This window comes from Morone saxatilis, unplaced genomic scaffold (assembly GCF_004916995.1).
Source record: "Morone saxatilis isolate NCDOM2014 unplaced genomic scaffold, NCSU_SB_2.0 Contig11, whole genome shotgun sequence".
Taxonomy (NCBI): domain Eukaryota; kingdom Metazoa; phylum Chordata; class Actinopteri; family Moronidae; genus Morone; species Morone saxatilis.
Window position 1 is genome coordinate 19,428,273 of NW_023339663.1, and position 5,354 is coordinate 19,433,626.

General features: G+C 38.8%; 1 protein-coding gene across 1 annotated transcript in view; it reads right to left on the minus strand.

The window, feature by feature from the left end:
* Positions 1 to 5,354, minus strand: part of zdhhc7 (zinc finger DHHC-type palmitoyltransferase 7) — a 13,968-nt gene that overhangs the window by 8,223 nt on the left and 391 nt on the right. Inside the window, exon 2 of the mRNA XM_035682340.1 lies at positions 3,602 to 3,700. The gene's annotated coding sequence lies outside the window, so the exon portion shown is untranslated. The remainder of the gene's footprint in view (positions 1 to 3,601; positions 3,701 to 5,354) is intronic.

Here is a 5,354-nt window from a genome sequence, read left to right on the forward strand (position 1 = left end):
GTATGACTGCAACCACCCCAGGGCCAAAGCCATCACCAGAAGCTCTTGGAGTGCACTGTTCAGCTATTTTTGTTTGTTCAAGATGTCGGGATTTGTGGACTACGTTGATCTGGTGCTACATGATGCCCAGTCGCAGCTATTTTTAAGCGGAGACTTTACCTGAGTTGCAAGCTGTTATCCTATTTTTGATCTAATTTCTTCAGTTATTATATATCATAGAGTTTAAGCAACAGCCAGAATGAGCTGGAAATGATTTGCATATCAGATATCTAGAAAAATCGAATGTCATATCTGTAAGTTTGTTATCGATTCTTTGTTTCCATATTACACAAAAGATCCAAACACCTTTGTTTTTTATTTTAAAGATTAGATACCGCCACAAGTTACCACACAATGAAACACATAAGATATCTACAGTTAATTTATAGCAGTAGACTTAGTTTGAAATTCATTCATTAAGTACTACAGACCAGATTAATGATCATTATTTCCCTTACTACTGCGCAGGCAGGACTTGCCATCTTATCTGGATAAGAGAGCAAACCACCCAGAAGAATTTCACACAATTCTGAGGTGATAGAAGATACAGGATGCATTTCATATTCAACTGAAAAAGGGTGTAGCTAAGATGAGAATGTACTGACATAGCAGTAAAATTCCTCATTGAAATTAAAGTCAGTGACACAGCTGAAAGAACAACCTTGTAGTTCTTTTAAACCTTACCAGCCACCAATTATTTTCTCATTCTTAAAAAACACACAATTAACTAGATTTGTTAGGTAGAGGTACTTATTGCATTCGTGGGTGTGATGTTCCGGTAAACTCTGAGATAATGCTTTGAGCCAAACGACTGCTTCCTTTTTACTAAGCATTTAAATCAAATGAGACATTTCCAGTGAGATGGGTGGTGCAGAGCTAAGCTTTCAGTCTTTAGCTGACTAGCCAACCAGGCGCCCTTCCAAACACCACGCTGCTGTTTGTTTCTACTTGCATCCAAAAACTGTCCACGCCAGTGTATGTCATTGAAATTGCTTGCAAAATGGAAATGTCAAAGGGGACGAGACATTTTAGGCCTGCAGAGCTGAAACTCCAAAGCAAAGATATCTTCTTGACAGCCAGAAAAACAGAGATCCAGTTAAAAAGCTAAACCTGAAGCTAAATGCTAAAGAAATCTACATTATATTACAGTATAAATGATTTCTATTAAAATCTTTTTATGCTCTAAGCCAGGCAAGTTAATAAGAGGGTGGCTATGCAGCGGGTTTGTGCAAACAACTGGCTTTAGGACCTGATTTAGATCATACATTACACTGTATTTAATTTTAAAGCAGCACTTATAATTCAGTTGGATAAGGCTTGTCATGGCTGGTAACACGCCAAGTTCTCCAAGAGTAAGTTATTCTTTTGAATAATGAGTAGTAGTAGTAGTATCACTGGTAACGCCAGTGTTTACACTCCTATTTCATGTCAAAATGGTTGCTGTGAAAAAGGTCTTTTGGTACTGATTTTAAATCTATGCACATTTTTAGGGGTCTATGGGTCAGTCTTTATGGTAAACTTGACCCTGCTGCCAGAAAGACCCAGCCTCAATAGTACATCAGCTTGAATTGTACTGAATGGAGACAAATGCACTGACATCCATCCTCTGGAGGAGCTGAGGAGAATTTCTATGGTTTATTAGGGTGTAAGGAGGTGAAATGATGCCCCCTATTTCTTTGGAGCATGTGGCCAGGAATTACAGATTGTTCCTTTAATATGAAACACACATTATGAGTACAGCTCCTCATAAATAAACAACAGCAGGTTTGTTCTCCATTGTGCATAACAACATGACAAGGGAGGTCTCCATCTGATTGGGATCAGGACAGATCCAGGCATGTTCATGTTTTTAGAAAGCATGATTTTTTCTCGATCTTTTACTCAACAAACACCATGAAAACACTGGAAATATAGACGTTTGTCAGCAAATAAGCAGAGTGTGAACCATGGAGTGAACAAAATAAACACCTGCCACTCTTACTGACATGACAGCATGCTAAATGATGCGAGCACAGCTGAATTGCCTTGAAAAAAATGACATTTTTCTACATCACAAAGATCAAGGCTAGAGGAAAGCACTGCCTCAGCTGATAGCACTACACACATAAAAATGACTGAGGCTACTGTTAAGAGCATCACCTAGTATATTAACTGATCGCAAAAGAAACAGAAGCTGAAGAAAAATGTTCTAGTACATGGCCGTTTCTCCTTATTATGAATCTCGTCGATAAAAAATGTCAAGAAATATTACAGTGATGCAGAGAAATGTCACCTGACAAGTGAACACAGCTCGGCGATGCCATTTGTAGAAGGTTTATGCGTACCTGCCACGGGGTGCCTCTGTCAATTTGACTTTAACAAGTGTATTCAATAACAAACAGCCTTGTTTACCACACAACAGCAGCACTGAATGGCATACTGTTTTTCCGTTTAATTAAAAAAAAAGACTTAATATCGTCCGTAAGAGGGTAGCAAACACTCTTGGCTAATTCAAGGCGTATTGATTTTACTGTGCTCAATGAAGGGAGGCCCATTAAAGCCACACCAGCTGCTTGTCCAGCTGTCTGCCCTTCCCAGTCAAAGGGCGCAACACAAGAGCCACTGGTCGCTCTCAATCTCTCTCTCTCCCCTCCTCCCCTTATCTCCCTTCTTGTCTCCTCTTTGACGTACATAACCAGCAGTCCCCTCAGTGTCATCCTGCTCAGATCACTTTGCAGGGTCATCACATATTAGGTCACAGCATGGGCTGGCATCTGCAGTAAAGGAACATTTGATAAAACCAAGCCAAAAATATTCCTGAAAGAAATGGGTTTCGATTTACTAAGTGATTTTATGTTTCACTGTCACATCTCCAGAATGGGCCAAACAACTTAATGGTCAACCTAATGTCCAGCTGAAAACAGTAAGTAAACAAAAATAAAACCACCCCTGGGTGGGAATGTTGACAAAACTGAATAAAATTCTAATGGCCAATTATATTACAAAAACAACCAATACATGCCTTATTATTTTTATTTCTATGGCTTACTCTGTACAAAGTAAACACTCAACCTGCAATATCCACAACAACACAAAAAAAACACCACAAGGTTGCTTCTCCCAGCTCTAAACTCATTACACTATTTGACACAAAACTGAAGTGAACAGTCTCAATTATGCTATTTTAGTAATTCATGTTGTGTAAAAAATCTAGTTATTCCACAGCTCCTTTTAACAAGCCTCCCAAACTATCTTTGAAGGCTTGTTTTCCATTTCTCGTCATTATACTTGCGTGTATATATTAGAACTCAACTCAACACTTCAAAAAATAAAAAATAAAAAAATTCTGGCAAGTAATTACAAAACATTTAGCCAGGTGGCAAATGACTTCTCGAGTAAATGCTCTCTGGTACAAACAGTTTAGTCATAGTGTACAACTCACTGCCTCCTTTTCGCTAGTGAAAGCCAAAATGAGGAATGCAACTCTTCCAGCTTTTGCATAAGAGATAAACAGCAGACATAGGGTGAGCTGTTCGCCCTTGTCACACATCCTCTATGAAACAAAAAATGTGGGACAACCTACCTAATATGTTCTCTCTTCACAATAACATGCTGTGGTGTGTACCTCCTGGACCAGCATTCAGGATGAAGTACATAGAAAGAGTGGCAAGTAGACTGACACCTGAAAAACACACACACACACACACACAAACAAAATGTGTTTTGGGATCAAAATGTATTATCAATATACAAACACTCCCAATGCAGTATAATACATTTATGATACATTATTATTATTATTACTACATTATTTAGGTTATCATCACAAACTACAGCCCCCAAAATGATCGTACAGTTGAATCAAGACCACTCTAAAAAAGTTTCAACATTATAACCTTCATGAAGAGATGATTTACTGCCGGTCTGTTGTATTAAACTGCATTAGTAGATTGGCAACTGACTGAAACACATTGATACAGTTTTTACAATGCCTGCTTCCTGCTTCCCCCCAGCTGAATGACTGTGTGATGGCCACGAGTTTGCAAGTGTTCCCCTTTTTTACTCCCAGGAAAACACACCCATCATGATGGCTATTCATAGCAATGTGGTGACACTTCAAGTACCTTCTCTTAACAGTCTGCTGCAGATTTTCTTCTCTACTGATTGGACTACCTCAATGTAGCTGATTCCAGACTAACACACCACAGTGGTAAGACAATTACTATAATAATAATACTACATTTCTATGCAAAAGTTTTGCCACATAGATCATTCTTTAATTGAAAAGATGTTAACACAACCTTTTTTAGTATACAGTTTTTTCAGCAAACATGAATGCAGTTTCCACAGTGTGAAGTATAATTAAGAGATGGCAGTTTTAGGGACACTCTGGAAGACAAGACGAGATCTGAAAGACCAAGAATGTATCACGGGGGTGAATGTATCATGCGTCAGAGTTGTAGCCAGTGGGACAGGAAACACTGCGCAGGTGGAGGGAATAACTTCTACTAAATACAAGCAAATTCTGAAAGCAAACATCACACCATCTGTAAAAAAAAAAAATTAATAAAAAAAATCACTGAAGCTGTAAGAGGATGGCTTCTGCTTCTAATGGTCCTAAACATATCTCATCATGAACTATTTCAAGAGCTGAAATGAAATTCCAAATACAAGAATTGAAAGACTTTAAGCTCACTACAACAAGCATTTGCAAGCTGTGATAGCTGACAGAGGAGGTTGTTATTAAATACTGACAATGTACAAAATGTAACGACGCATTAATTGTTGACAATATTGTATTTTATGTTCCATATCATAGAGAGGCTGTGTTTACATCGTTTCCACTGAAACAAATCACCAAACGCTGTTATTTGTAAAGGGGTGCCCACACTTTTGCATACACTTGTAGTCTGTGTTCAGTTACTACACTGAAATGTCATGAACATTTACACATTTTGAAACAGTGGGAGAGCATAGCGTCAGTTTAAAGGCTGCCCAACCCTCAATACAGTCAGATAATACTCTGAAGTAACCACACAAACCCTCAACTCAACAGATTAATAACAGACTCAGATTAGAGTCCATCTTCACATCCATGCTGCAATAACAGTAAAGGTCGCGACTGAAACTGTACACTATCTCTCTCTCTCTCTCACACTCACACTCACACACACACACACACACACAGCCATGCCTTCACCTTTCCGCAGCCTCGCCCATTCAGTTGATACAACGGTGACTTCACCCTTGCATAATGGAATCTAACCTTACTTCCCGTCCCTCTTTGCTCTCATCAGCTGCTTGCTCTAATTAGATGAGGGTGATTTCAATAAAGT